This window comes from Falco cherrug, chromosome 7 (assembly GCF_023634085.1).
Source record: "Falco cherrug isolate bFalChe1 chromosome 7, bFalChe1.pri, whole genome shotgun sequence".
Lineage (NCBI taxonomy): Eukaryota > Metazoa > Chordata > Aves > Falconiformes > Falconidae > Falco > Falco cherrug.
Window position 1 is genome coordinate 8,720,589 of NC_073703.1, and position 16,051 is coordinate 8,736,639.

At 40.7% G+C, this 16,051-nt stretch overlaps 1 long non-coding RNA gene across 5 annotated transcripts in view; it reads left to right on the forward strand.

Annotated features, from left to right (window-relative positions):
• Positions 1-15,363, forward strand: part of LOC114015232 (uncharacterized) — a 35,867-nt gene extending 20,504 nt beyond the window's left edge. For 3 of the 5 annotated variants that reach the window (XR_003559034.2, XR_003559036.2, XR_008733052.1), the window contains exon 4: positions 604-15,362. This is a non-coding gene — a long non-coding RNA (uncharacterized LOC114015232). Of the gene's footprint in view, positions 1-603 lie in introns of all 5 variants that reach the window. The other 2 variants (XR_008733051.1, XR_008733053.1) reach the window with 2 other exon arrangements.
• The last annotated feature ends 688 nt before the right edge of the window (positions 15,364-16,051 follow it).

Consider the following 16,051-nt stretch of genomic DNA (forward strand, 5'->3'; position numbering starts at 1 on the left):
ACATAGGGAAACTGTTTTGTGATATGTGCTGTAAATCACCTCATACCCAGGCAAACTGAGAATTAATTATTTCTCTTTAACACAAACAAATATTTGCCTTCTAAAGACTCCATTCATTAAGACTGCCATTGAATCCAGTATTGAGCCCATTGTTATTAATCCTAAATGAATTCAAGTTTGTCTACCATGAACAAAGATGCTTGCCATCTGATAATCCAAATTTGCTCAGGAAAAAAGAATGAGCAAATGTTAGAAGCAGCAGGTGAAATCATACCACAGTTATTAAGCCTTCTTTCAGGGGGAGCACAGGATAGATTAAATTGTTATGTTAGGCCATGTTGTGAGTCCACGTCAATTTTGTTTGAGATCTTATCTTAGCTCAGAACTGTTTCCTCCTAAATTAAACTAAATGCTGAAGACATGAGAAGCATATTGACCCAAAGATTCAAAACTTTGGACTCAGCAGCCTTCTGATCTTTTGTCCACAGAGTATCGAGTTGTAAAGCTGTGGAATATTAAATAATCATGATTATCTTCAACTTGCCTAAGTTCATTTGTCATGCTGAAACACTGGCACGGATTTTCCTTATTTTTTTTTTTCAGAACGAGCCATTGATTCTGCCTGCAAGATGGTTTCATTTGCCAGTGATCTTGCAGACCAAGGTCCTATACTAACCTTAAGTCTCATGCACTAACCATGGTCTCTAATTCTGTCTCTGGTGCTCTTAATCTCTCTTTTGCAAACATCACTGTCCAATAAAGCAACAAACAAAAATCTTACAATCAAAATGACCGACCTATGCTGGTACTTCGATCAGCTGTTATCAGGCGCAAGCAGTTCTTGAGATTCAGAAATGCAGTATAATTCACCTGGGATAAGAAATCAAATTTAAAAATGAGCTGAACAGACATTTTTAGGAATAAGTAAGTTTCTAAATAAACCAGGTTTTTAATTCCGCTTTTTCTATATTAGTACTGTAAATCAATAATAGTCTGCACTTGGAGAAACCAGATGAGTTTGAATTGTCATAATTAAATATCATCCTGTTTCTTGTAGCACAGCCAAACAAGGAATTTTACTCCTGCACAAGAATTTTCTCAAGTAGGGACAACTTACTAACTCATTACAGCAATGGTTTAAACTCCAAGTGGTTCCATCATTTTTTAGAAAACAAACCTTTACCAAAACGCATAGCACAATTCATCCCTGGTGTCAGAGCACTGAAGAGATGGAGTTACAGGAGAAATAATGTTGTTTAGATGCTTTTAAAAATACAAACATAATGATGATACATTAAATAATGTGATCTACTCAGCCGGACTTCTAATTATCTGCATGGAAACTGTGTGTTCATGGTAGACATTAACACTAAGCCATTAGTTTGAATGGGGAGAAAAACAAGGAGAGTGCAAAGCTGTGTATTAGCTTAAACAAGTAGGATGTCGTTGCAGCCTGAATTTGTTGATGACACCAGGCATTAAACAAGTAAATCTTCAGCCACTGAAGCAACAGTTCACTTACTTTCGGGAATGACATCCAGGAGGCAATGCAGTGGATTTACAGCAGTGGGTACCTATGGACTAATAATGGCCACTTAGCCCCAACCACAAAATAATGAGCCAAAATGGAGATTCATCTTTCCCCTGAAAAAAAGATGTTTTTATCTTGTTTTAATCTCATTTCAAATGTTCAAGAGTCTAGGTTTGATCTTATTGGCAGTGGGGAAGGATTTTTGTCTGTAAAGTACCAAGCTCATGGAATCATTTGGGCAATTTCTATTCTCACCTAGCAAAGACTATGGTACAAAAAGGCATCCAGCTCCCAAGCTGGAGGTTTCTGTGTGAGGTCAGGCCTTTCTGTGGGCTGTGGTTTGTTCCCAGTTGTACTAGGCATCAGTGACCTATAGTGGTTTTCCCTAAATCCCTGGGCATTGCAGGTCCACACACACACACGGTGAGCTCATGTGTTGAAAACAGAAGTGTGTTGAGTAGCCATCATAGTTCTTTGTCCCAGCTAAATTATTTGGCTCCCCTTCTGCAATATTTTCTTTTCATACATCCTAATTCTACCATTTTTTCCCCTAATAACAACATAAATGAGTACTCTATAGGTGTAATTATGATAGTAGGTCTTTTACTGCAAATACTAGAGGCCTGTAACCTGTAATTCACTTTTTCTGATACTCTTTGATTTTAACACTAGACACGTTATTTTAAAATGTTTAGGACCTGAAAGCTAAATTTATATAGTGATACATAATAGTAATGGAAACTAAGCTTCCTCCTTAGCTCAGGCTTTAGATCTATGTTGCATCTCTGCAAATTGGTGCCTTGTTCACCTATACATATTATACCTACCACTCCCATAATGGTTCCAGTATCAGAGTTAAATAGAAGGAAGCAAGACACGTCTCCACCTCTTTAATTTAAGGTAAGAATCAAGCTGTACTAGCATGAAATGTCTTCTGTTGCATTATTCCATGGCAAATTCAGGGGCAATAAGGGCATTTGCCTCTCCACAGTGAATCTGCCACCTCTCTTGTAACACCAGCTACCTTTCTTTCCAGGGATGAACCATCACGAGACCATGATTGGAAAGTGTGGGGACCAAGCACACAGAGCTATGGCTGATGCAGCTGGTTCCCTGACTGTCACTGGGTGGTGGTTCAGCCCTCACTCACTGCAAGCTACCAGAGGCTGGAGAAACATTGTGTGGACTGTTCCTGTCCTCTGCTCATCAGTGCTTTGAGTTATATGAAGCCCTGAGAACCAAGGCAACATGATGGTATGACCAGGTATTTTCTCCTCTCATGGCCTATACCAGAGGCACAGCACAAAGTTTCATCCTTTACTTCTGCAGGTAGGAGCTCAATCTAATTTACAGATTTAGTGTTAGTGATGAGCAAGACAATAATGCTAAAATAACTCATGTGAACCTTCGCCCTCTTTTAGAACTGACATTGTTCCATCATTTTGTCTCCATTTTCTGGATGAAGCAACCAGCATGAGGAGGGCATGCTGGTGCACATCCCGCTTAATAGCTGAAAAGAACAAACCAACAAACAGTTTTAATATGCTGCAGCTTATCAACATCCCAGTACAATAAAGGGTGAATGATATTTTCCATTGATTATTCATAGATGTACATGGATAGGCTGATAAACTGCCATTCAGTTCAGAGGCTGGACAGAAACAGATCACCAGCTAAAATACAATATTCCTAGTGGAAACCTTTATGGAATGTGTTCTTGTCCCAAACCCCTCCTGGAATAGGCACAGTAATGCTCCCTGAGACCTGGCAGCCCTTCTAAGTGAGCATATGGTCTGCTCAGCTCTTGTAGTACCAGTGCATGGTGAGCAAACACACAGCAATGTCAGAGTAAACAGGAGGCAGTTTAATAGCATGAAATTCCGTGGCTACTTCAAACCTCATCGGTACTTCAGATATGGATTCTCCTTCTCTGCTGGAGCATGCACCATTAGCAGGAGAGGCAGGAGAAAACTGAGACAATCTCTTTGGGAGCGGATGGTGTCTGTAGGCATCTGCCATAAAGCTGATGCTGCTGTGGAAGGGTCCTGGTGTGTCAGAAGTTGCATTTTCTGGTGATGCTACATTGACTTCTTCATTTTTCTGAGACGTCCCCTGATGCAATGTAACTTGTACAGTAATTGGAATAGAAAGAGGGACCCGAAAGTAAAAATCCCATTGTTAATCAAGGCTGGCAAAGGGCAGAACATTAGCTGCAGTAATTGTATTTCTGAGGGATTCAACAAAGCCAGGCTTGTCAACGCTAGCAAACAGATCTGGTCCTGCCTCTGTGCTTCTCGCACTGGCAGAACATTGCACTGAAATCACTGGAGTAGGGATCAAGCCAGGAATGAGCGGCTGAGTTGCAAAGCAAATTAATTCCTGCCAAAAAAGTTCAGCTATGCTCAGAAGTATGTAAAGTGTCTGATTTGAGAAGTGTCAAGTAGCATTTGTGACCAATTATCCAAGATGAAGGGGGCAGAGCTATGTTTACATGTACTAATCTTCAGCCAAAGTTTGAAAACTCCAATTCATGGACACGCATCAAATTTCCTTTCCAGGCTTGGCATTTGCCTGTACGCACGCACGCACATTGCTTGGGGATGACAGAAAAACATGATTACAACTTGCAAATAATACAAATAAAAAAAAAATAATGCAAGGGGAGCTGCCACGCAGCAGCAGCCTGGTAATTAAGCCTATATTGTGATATGAGAAAAAAAATCATGGACCACTGTGAGTAAAATAGCTTTATCAGCCGAGCTGAAATATGATGTGTGGTGTGTCTGTATTGTTATTTTTCCACAACCTGTGAAGCCCTGAGAAATGATCTACACAAAAGAATAAGAGGTAAAAGCTGCCTCTGCCATCTTCTGTTTAATTAACATAGGTATATCAATTTAATGCAATTAATCAAGATAGTAGGGATTAAACAGTAACTCACAGTTGACAACAACAATGACCTTATCATTGCTATGGCATAGCAGGGCTACAAAATGGTAGTGGTGACTGGAAACACTATGAGTAAGAATGAGCTGGCTGGAGTTTTGGGTGGCTTTCAGAGCTTTATGCAGATCTATTGCAATTAGGGGCAGCTGATTTTTCATGTGGCTAAGTGTTTATCTGCCCCTGCCTTTCCCTTTCCCCTCTTGGACCTTCCAGGGTAACTCCCAGAGTGGCAACAACTTTTAAAGTGATTCCTCTTTCTTCTAACAGGTTCCTGATGCTGAAGGTCTGACCTTAAAACAAGCAGTGCATAGGGCAAGAATGGGTACCGCGGTGCGCTTCTGGCCTTCAACCCTTCCAAATACAGCTATTTTAGTAACCAGAACAGTATATTCATGATGGGTGAGGGAACAGAGCCTTCCAGTGACGGAGTTCTCAGCACATTAACTCTGTCAGTGCTGGATGCTGTGGCCCTATGCAGGTTGCCTGTGTCTATTTAAGACCCTAAGTGCAGATTTGCCGAAGTCTGCAGCTTTCTGTAACTTCACGGCCATGCTTCAGTGCCTGCTGCACCGAAAACCCAAACCATTCTTCCTGGGGATTTCCAAGTAGATCTGGGATGTACTGCAATCACATGCCACTGTGAGTAGATCAGATTTGGATTTCTTGTCCGCAGGAGAGGCACAGCCTGGTTTGCTACAATGCAACTGTCCTCATTAATGTTCTTCAAACCTTGATGTACTGGGACCGCCATTGTTGGGTAAGAAAATGGCTGAATTTTCTGGGCTCATTCTTTTGGCTTCAGAATGTTAAATTGGGTGATAATGAGTAGTAACTGTGTCCCTTTTTATGGTGTAGTTGACACTTGCCTTCTAGTAAACAGACACAGAGATGACCCTCCTCATTTCGCACAGGTCACCAAACAGCCCCTAGGATGGTAAGGGTTATTGGCCATTTACCAAACTCTGTTTGACTTGGGTTCATGGCTGAGAGATGAAAGGCACTATATTGCATTACCAGTCCCTGGGGCCAGCTGGTCTCCCTAAAGAAGCATTTCATTTAGCAAGGCGACTGCTGGCCTGTGTGAATCGGAGAGTTAAGAAAAAGAGGATGCAGTTTCAATTGCAAATGCTTCCTTAGGGCAGATGTCTTAAAGCCACACAGAAACTCACTTGCTTCTGTGTCGCAATAGTTGCTCCAGGACACTTAATGGCTAGTAGATTTTCCCTACAATTAATCTCTCCTTCTTCCCACCAAAGCATTCATTAAGTTACTCGTGGTGTTTCTGCTTCTGCCCTGTTCTGTTTTGCTCCATCGTCCTGGGGGAGATGCCCCACACCTGGGGCAAACCCGGTGCAGCTGGTATGAACTGTCACATTTTTTAAGAGCTGCTGAGTCTAGGCAGCACGTGCCTTCCTCATCTCCCAGATGAAACAAGGAGCCCTGGTATCACACTTAGAGCTGTGTGAAGCACCCTCCTGAACTTCCCGACTTTTTCAATGTCCTAGACCTGAGATGCTGACTGTTTTTCTTGGCTATAGTTGGGTGGTCCTTACTATTGAGCTAGTCCAAGGGTTGCCTTTTTACAGGTGATGGAACCAGTGCTTAATGCTGCAATGGTTACAGGAAGGAGAACGTCTGCTGCTCAGACAGACCAAGAATTCAACCTGGGCCCATCCTGAATTTCTTACAATCACAAAAGCCACTATTGTTCCAAATTCATTAGCACTGGTCAAAATCCTCCGTCACTTTTCTCCCTCGCTGTTTGTGATGTGGATCACATGATGTTCAGAAGTTGCATTTGTTGTTTGATTGTTTTACATAATGGTTGTAATAGTGCAGCTGCTGAGTCAGCAGTTCTTCCTTTGTTTGTTTGTTTGTTTATTTAATACTCTATTGCCAGCAAGTTGTTGTTACCCAGTTCCTGCTGACAACCAGGGAACAGGCACAAGTCAGCTCAGAAAATGAACGACTAGAAGGTAAGTGAAAAGAATAGTAAATGCAGGCCATTCATGTGACAGGATCCGATTCATTTTTATGCCAGGGAGATTTTTTAAATGGGACTTCTCCCAGTGGAGAGCTCACAGTGCTCAAGGCCTGCTTCACTATAAAGACAATACATAATTATTCAGAGCTTATTATTATTTTTTATCACTCATTTTCCAGTCACACAGAGCGAGGGCACAGATGAGATCGGGACCTAGTTTATTGCCATGCACTGTACAGATTGTACAGTAAGCTGTACTGTAAGAGCCCTATAAAAGGTGTTAACTGTCTGCTTTATGGAGGCAGGCAAATGCACCCAGGCTGAAGGTTGAAGCGACAGGTCTAAGGTGACAGAACTCAGCAGCAGCAAAAATGGGGACTCGGCCTGAGACCCTCTACCCCGGGATCCTGCTACTTAGACATCTTTTCATGTTTATTTTGAATCGCTGAAACAATGAATTGAATAAGTGCCATGTCCTTTGAAGCACTATTTATTGTATTTATAGAAAACAGATTATCTGTTCTCTCAGGCTAGTGGAAATTATTAAGAGTGATAAACTCATCAGGAAAAAATGTAGGTTGGGTGTGACGGAGAAACTTGTGTTTTATTCCACAGTGCTGTCTTAATCTCTGGTTTTGGTATGACAGACTATGTGGTCTCAGTGATACTGCACCATCCTGTTCCCTGCTTTCAGGCTGGGGTCACAAGCTGGGTTTGGAAGAAGCAACTTCCATGCAGAGATATGACTGGAATATGAATACTATTCCAGGGTAAGTGAATTATTTGTTTAATTTGGGTTTTACACAATGTATAAAGTCCATACAAGGTCTGTTGTTTATCCTAGCCTGGTTGTGAAACTGTATGTGACCACTACTTGTTCAATCCAATAAAGCATACCTGTGTACCACAGCAACACCTGCTTTATTTATATATTAAAATAATTTAACCAGGTCAGCACTTTGGGATTTAGCATTTCATTCATAAAGGATTGTATAACACACACCAGTTGTGCTGCTATCTCTCTACTTTCTGATGAACTGGGTGATTTTCTTAAGCCTATTTATATTTTCATTTATTGTAACATTTTTTTACATTCTTATTTGAATAAGTGAGACAAAAATAATAAGAGCTAAAAAATAGCTCTCAAAGACTGAACAGATAATCATTATAATTTTCTCTTTAGTACTTGCAAGGCTTGGGTTATCTTATGCAACCTTTCTGTGTTAACTACTCTTTGTTAGTTCTGCTCAGACACAGAAGGTAGTGAAAATGGATAATGTGTGTTATAGGTTTCTTTACAGATGAAACCAATGAACTGTCCTGAAGTCTAGTAACCACTCAATACCAGCAATTTATACGACCCTCTGTGCTACTACTGTTGCTTTGAACCAATTTGTTTAGTCATTTGGACTAATTATTCAGACTCACTCCTTCCTGCTGCAACAGCAGTGATACAGCAAGGTGTGTTTTAAACCATGCATTCATTGACATCCTGGCTTTCTTGAGGGGTTATTCTTGTCTCGGAGATGAATCATTAAAATGCCCATCTACAGATTCCAGGTGAGTTACTCAGATTTGGATGCTTCCAAGTAATACACAGAAAGGTGCTGAGAAAATGATGACTCTCTGCCTAGTAAAAAAAAAAAAAAAAAGCTCAGAAAAGTAGATCGGAGCAAATTACAGGTACTAGTGCTTAAAATCTTTCTAAGGACACCTGGGGCCAAAGGGCTTCTGCCTTCAAAAATGTGTGGCCAACAGGGATGCACAGTACTTGCTTTACTGACTGACCCATCAGCTGCTCTCTGTTCCCCAGAAACAGTTCAGGAAATGACTGAAAGTATCTGAAGACATAAAAAGGATAATTAAGTTTCATTGTGGGAATAAGAGGGTAATCTGTCCAGACAAATCTAGGACCTAGTATTGAAAACTGTAGTATCTGAATATAAAAAATGAGTAATTTTGAATAAAGATGTCTATCAGGACTGTAAATTCAGAGAGTAAAAAAGTAGCTTTGCTTAATAGACCATCTCTCTCTCCATCTTCCTCTAACTCATTTTCTTGTTCTTTTTCTTCCTTTTGTGTTATTGTAAAAAAACGCATGTAAAATCTGATACTGAGAATGCTTTTAGCTTCATTTCAATCTTCTTTTCTCAAAATGTTTTGTTCCACTGTGAAGATTCCCCCTACAAGATAACCTTAGCCGTGACCGCTCTAGGCTGGCGGGGCCACTTATTTGCAGAGAGAACAGCTATATTTTGAAGGAGTCTCTGAGGCAGCCAGGTCCCCACTCTTCGGCGGCTCTTAAAAATGTTTTTGAGCTGGCATGAGAAATCACCTGGGACTCAGAGCAGATCACAAGGTGCTTAGGACAGTATTTTCTCTGCACCTTTTTTTTGCTGAGCAGAATTGCTGCACTATAAACAAATGTGAGTTTTGCCTCATTCTTAGATACTGTGAGTTATGGAAGCCCACTCTAGATGTAATGAATGTATAGATCATTTTGACCAGATCATAATCTATTAGTAAATAATGTTCCCTGAAAATGTGTAGGTGAAATAAAGAACTTCTTGCTACTATTGCTGTATTTGTATCAAGGATTACTGATGATGCCAACATGATCCCAAAGCTTTGTGCTACTGATGTTTAAATACAATGCAGAACTAACTACAGGGTTTGGTTAGCAAATTCCTTCCTGGATTAGGATATTTGGGATAAATGCAGGAAACACAACCTGAAACTGTACAAGGCTTACCTGTCTTCAGACTTTATCACACACCCCGCACTTCAGTTGGCTGACATGCTCACTAACATTTATAAAACTTTTCCATTAGGCTCCCCTGATTTTGGTAGTGATATTAATAAAGTAAATCACACAGGAATTTTCAGAATGAGCATGACCGATACAGCAAACCTTTTTAACACCTATGACTTCTTCACTGTCTGTGGAGGAAGCCCAAGGATACCAGGTTGCCTAAGACCCGTGGCCAATTGTCAGCACAGTCTCCAGGCCATGGGAAGGTTAGGTTTAAAGAAGATGGCACTTAAGGGACATCTGTGTGACACACACTACAGTGTCCAGAGATTGGTGTCTATGTATTTTGCTCTAAATCTAGTGAGGAAGTCACTAGGAAAAAAAGAGAAAGAAGCACGGGGGAATAAAAGTACTTTTGAAAGAGAAGAAATCTACATTTCAATGAAAATCCTTTCAAGGCATTTCAAATAAGAGTCTGAGAGAAATAATTACAAAGTTTGGAGAGAAAGAACGTTAGCTTTGATATCTTTTTCTTCTATGAAGCAATTAAAATAAGCAATTTTTCAAATACTAAGCAGAAAATTACTAATGGCTGAACCCAAAAGCTTTCATTTCCTTCTTGGGGCCTTTATTCTTCTAAAAAAAGACAAAAAAAATGTGAAGGTGGTTTTCCAGATAGATTAATGCATAAAGCAGTCGCTAGTTGGATGTCATAAAAACTACAGCAGCATAGAATAGCTGAGATTAAGAGCTAGATTTAAATCATGCAACAGTCCAGTTAATATCAATGTCTAATTAAGAAATGCATAAGAAGTCTGTAATGTTGATTTGATGGAGAAAAACTCTAATAGGGTTTCTTTTGGAATTTTCCATTTCAATTGCTGTGTAGACTTTTAATGGATGTCCTATCCAGTCTTTGGTATTAGCAGGAATCATCCTCAAATTAAAACCAAGGCCTAAAATGGAACACAGGTAGACAAATTAGCTCGTCTGCGAAGCAGTCTGGGTAGAATGACAATGTGAGTTCAAGCCGAAATTTTAGTACAAATAAAAGAGAACAAATGTCTCCAATCTGGTGTGGAAACCCTATCTGCTTATCATTTTAAACAATGGTAAACCCTGTAATTTTAAACAATGTAATGTTAACCCATTTCCCCACCTCCCTAAGCCTGCTGAAATCCCTGACAATTCATACTTAGAAATCTAGACCACTAAGCATTATTAATTAGTCTTTTTAAATAGCAAGGCTTTCTGTAGTTATGTATATGAGTAGTATGTAGAGGTGGGCTCTTTGCTTGCGATGGGATTTAGAGCACACAGTTCCCCATCACTATCAATGAACGCCATTAATCTCTCGCTCCTCTCTGGGCAACTAAAGCTCTTAAACATTTTGAGCAAAACTAAATGCGCAGCATCCGCTGTGTCACACAGATCATCCAGGACATTTGGTCTCTAGATAGGAAAGGGGAACCGGTTTTATGCTGCATGTTACTAATGCCCTGAAGTTGTTAAACTAGGAGCAGTGTAACAGTTAGTACGCACAAATCCACATTGCAAAGAGAGAGAAAGCATAGCACTGGATTAAAGCAGCAGTGTATTTGTTATCACCACTTTGTTGTTGACCCAACAAATCCGGAGGGAATTACCTTAAGAATCCAGGAAGACAGCAAACTCAGAATAACCCCTCTGACCCAGGCAGCAAGCACACTGGGGAGTAATTTTAAAGTTCATTAGAAGACATTAAAATACAATACATTGGCCATGGTAAAGTGAGGCATATGATTCCATCTGTCTACATATTTCTTTCCAGTACTAAATCCATCTAAAGACCTTTCAGAATTATATCATTGTCTTGTCACTTCACTTAGCAAACAGAGAGTGGAAAAGGTAAAAATCAGACTAACAGTGAAAGTTCAGCACTTCCAAATCACCACCATTGCCTGAAATGTCACAGTCCAAATTCATGCCTGACACTACTCCATTGATCAATGAGGCACAAATATGTCATATTAAACAGTGGTACCATGGCCCTGGGGGGTGCCCCAAGGTTTTTTCTCCTTGAAAGAGATGGGAACAAGGATGCTCTCAGTAAGGCATTTGCCTCCTGAATGATACAGAAGGTCTAATGTGAGGACATTCAGGTCATCACAAGAGTCTGATTTTTTTTACCCCTCTATCTTGACTGTGTGGCTGGGCAGGTACCACGGGTAAAGATGCTTCTAAATCATGTGTTCAAATGGAGCACTGCTCTAGCATGGTGCTTTGTCTGCAAGCTGTGTTGGCTTTTGCAACACTTAAAAAAAAAAAAGACAGTATGAAGCAGGTTGTCTTTAGCAAAAACATGCAACAGACAAAAAAAGACAAACTTGTCCAACACATTTGAGAATGGCAAATTCTGTTACAGTTTTGCTAAATGAGAGGAAAATTTCTCCTTTCCTCCATAAACCCATCCTTTTAGACATTACTGCAGTCATGACCTCACTGCAGTTCCTGGCTTCTTTCTGAAAAGATTAACATGAACTAATACACCAGTGATCTCATCACAGTGTAAAGGACATCTTACACAGGGAGGGGGGGGAATCAGAACTTCAGTGCTTCGTTTGCATCACGAGCAGAAAAAGCACTATAACTTCATCGTGGTGAAATACAAAAGGTACAATTCCAGACAGTCATTTTTCATCTTCTTATAAACTCTTTGGATTTGTCCTACCTGATCCTGCCTGTCACACCTGTCATCTTTTTAGCTGTCTCCACATCTGTTTTCTTTCCTCTTTTCTTGCCTTTATCTATACCTTCCTACATGTTTTAATGTACCTGATTTGAGTCACATACACTACTATTCTCAACTACATCCAAAACACATTTTGCAGAGTATATACAATCATGTTACACAAAAGTATTCACACATACCTCATCTATAGCTTATGTTATTCTGGATAAGAAAATCTTTCCTACTTTCCAGTATTCAAGATGTGGTCTCACCATTGCTGAGTACAGGGGGATGATCACTGCCCTGGTCCTGCTGGCCACAATATTTTGGATACAAGCGAGGATGCCATTGGCCTCCTTGGCCACCTGGGCACACTGCTGGCTCATGTTCAACTGGCCATCAGCCAGCATCCCCAGGTCTTTTCCCACTGGGCAGTTCCCAGCAGCTCCACCCCAGACTGCAGCGCTGTGTGGGGCTGGTGTGACCCACAGGCAGGACCCAGCACTGAGCCTGGTTGAACCTCACACAACTGGCCTCAGCCTGTGGGTCCAGCCTGCCCAGACCCCTCTGCAGAGCCTCCTGCCCCCCAGCAGATCAACACTCCCACCCAACTTGGTGCCATCTGCAACGTACTGAGGGTGCACTCCATCCCCTCATCCAGATCGTTGATAAAGATATGAACCAGAGCCAGCCCCAGCGCTGAGCCCTGGGGACACTCCGTGTGCCCGGCACCAGCGGGATGTGACTCCATCCCCACCGCTCTCTGGGCTCGCCCGGCCGGCCAGCCTTTAGCCCTGGGCAGAGCACCCCTGGCCCAGCCACAAGCAGCCTGTGTCTGCAGGAGATGCTGTGGGAGACGGTGTCAAAGGCTTTACTAAAATCTGGTAGAAAACATCTACAACCTTTCCCTCAGCCACTAAGTGGGTCACCTTGTCACAGAAGGAGATCAGGTCAGTCAAGCAAGACCTGCCTTTCATAACCCCATGCTGGCTGAGCTCGATCCTCCAGTTGTCCTGCATGTGCCCAACCCCAAATACTCTGCAGATGATAGATCTGCTTCAGTGAATCCATCAGTGATGAATATTAGATGAAAATACACACTGCAGCATCAGAAGTCCAAAAGGCCAAAGGAGCAGTGCAGAGCATGTTACCAACAAGAAAATAGTGGGTGAAAAGCTGTTGTAATTCCTGGCCCCAGGAGCCTGTCTGAAAGTGCAGACCTCCCAAGGCACAGGGGGGATTGAAAACTTGGGATGCTCAGCAAGGTCTCATTCTCCCTGAGATGTTCCAGGCCAGCTCAGTCCAGACCAAAGGAGCTGGGCAAGGTCCTCGGCTCTGCTCCAGGTTCATTGCTCTATTGATGGTGAAGAGGTATTTGTAGTAGATCAGGACCTTGAAAAAAGACTGGCCTACCAGCTGAAGCTGTACATACTAAACCATATATTCCCCAACTACAGATAAAACAAATGGCCAGTTTTAGCCTAATCATCACTTCTGCCAAAGGAAAGAGAAACTCTTTGAGGTAAGTTCCCTTGGATATAATTCTTTCTTTCCAGGTTAAAGAAGGGCTGCAGCTAATACACATCTTGAGTCGTAATGTGGATTTGCACCTTTCCTGTTAAATATAGCTGGTTCGTGTCCAAAGCATCACTTCTATTCCTAATGCTCACTTATATCGTTACAACTTCTACATTAGTTGCAGGTGTGAAATGCCAACTGATCCGCACTTCTCTTGCTGTCAGCAGGAGAGTAATGTATGTCAAAGGCCTGATTCTCAGAGGTGAGGTCACCAGGATCTCCATTTGCACATCTGCTTTGCTAAACACAAAACTCTGGAGATTTGCAAAGCTCCAATACACACAAAATGGGATGAGTTCACTGGGGGCCATACATAAGAAACTGTTTGTGCTTCTTATTTAGTAGGCAGGTCAGAATTTTCCCTCTGTACAAAATATTTGCTGTTTTACAACAGGCAGGCAGCATTTTGCTAGTCTTCATAAGTGGATACTTGTATATTTTATATTAATAAGGAAAAAGGCTAGACTACTCCATGTTACATGATACAAGAGAAGTCAGGTTACCAACAGGTTAAAAAAAGAGCCCAATACATTAAGCAGCTTCAGAAAGATGCTAATGTTCAGTGTGTGTCCCTGCTTGGACAGGTATTGAGACCATGAGACTGCTTGATCAGAGCTCCTGGAGGGACGCTGCTGCTGGAGCCTGCCTTACACAGAGGCATCCAGATTTAGTTTTGAGGGCTCCAAGTGTTCAAATATTTCTACTTCCTGCTCTTAGTGGAATTTTTTTCATACCTCTGAAAAAGTCTTCTGATTGTAATGTGTTTGCACTTGATGCCTAGATAATGGTTCCTGCTCAGGGACATCTAAAACAAAATATTTTCTGCCTTCCATGTTTTACATGAGATCAAAGATTAACATATATATATATATATATATATATACACCCCCCCCTAATTCTTGATTTCTGCTAATCTATAATAGCCTTTGGTATCTGCAACAAAAATTCCCATGAATAAACTATACAGACTTTTTTTGTCTTTATGTATGGTAAATATTTGGTCCTTTAATGTCATCTGGTTATGACATCATGATTCTGCTTATTCTGGACTTATAGGACATTTTGAACACATGCATCCAATCATCATTCACCACTGTGCACTGTAGTTTTCCTACCTCAGCTGACTATTTCTAAAGTTTTTTTGGGTAGTGGAACCAAAACTGATCTTAATATCCAAAATTTAGTCATCAGCTGTATGTTTTGTTACATGGAATTTAGACCTACCATCCACATAGTGACTCAATTTGAATTAAACCCAAGCGATTTCAAGACCCCATAGCCTACTGGGGAAAGCCATTAACAGAACACATGGGTCAGAATGTTTCGTGAACATCTGAGATCCCAGCCCTGAGACTATGCTGCTCAAAATGAACATCTCCTTAAGGAAGCTAAAAATAATTTCCACAAGGATCAGAAAAGATGCACTTCTAATACTGAAGAAGAGAAGCACTTGCTTTTTTTTAAAAAAAGTTTGATTCTGGAAAAAACTCATTATGTTTGTATGTTAAAAGAACTGTGCTGTAGAAGACAGGGTGGCTAATATGGCTCTTCATGGAAGTGGCTATTGAATTGAGGCGTCTTTTTTTCCGCTGAAATTTACACCAGAAATTCAGAGCAGAAGTTTGTCATGTTTCATCAGAATGACTTCATTACTTTCCTGAGTAATAAGAATTACATTTCTTTCCCTGGGCTGTAGAATATAGACATAATAAACCCATGAAAAGAAATGGGGAAAGAGATACTGATTTCCTTGGAATGAAATACAGAAAAAATGGTCTTGAAAAACAATTGACTATAATATGCCCTGGATTTTTAAAGAAAGTTTAAGGAAACATTTTCCCAGTACATGCCTATTAGTTTTATTTCCATTTTTGCCACATATAATTATGAGAAACTTACAGACAACTCATAAGATGTTTAGTTTCTGTTGAGAATTGCCTTTTCCAAGATAATTCTGTATGTTATTACTTTAGCCCACTGGGTATCATGCAGGCAAGGTGTAAGATTATGCACATGAATATTTCTGTCTACCACTTACGTGTGCTGAGACAATATCAGCTTATTCCTTCTCCTGTCATTGGTCCTTGTTCCACAGAGGATATTCTTAATTACCAGCAAGACAATTTGGTAATATCATGTAAAGTGTTGCAGCATCATTTCTGTGATGATTTACACCTGCTAAGGATCTGATCACTGCATTTTAAACTATATTTTAAGTTCAGAAGACAGAGATTTTTTTTTTTACAGGACACTTGCTATTTTGAATAGAAATACTCTCCTCTGCTTAATTTATTGGCACAGTTCTTCTAAGTGATACAGAGCTTTTCAACATGAAGACACCATTTTTGTACATTTGTACTGCTCTGAAAAATTTAGAGCATACTTCTGTACTGGATTAAATCAACTCAAGTCTAAACACCTAAACACTGTTTTCGACAACTAGGCATGAATGACATACATTTACAGGGATTCTAAAGAATACAAAACTAAAAATATCTCAATTACGGAACAAATTCACTGTATTCCTTCCTCCACTTTGTGATTATAGTC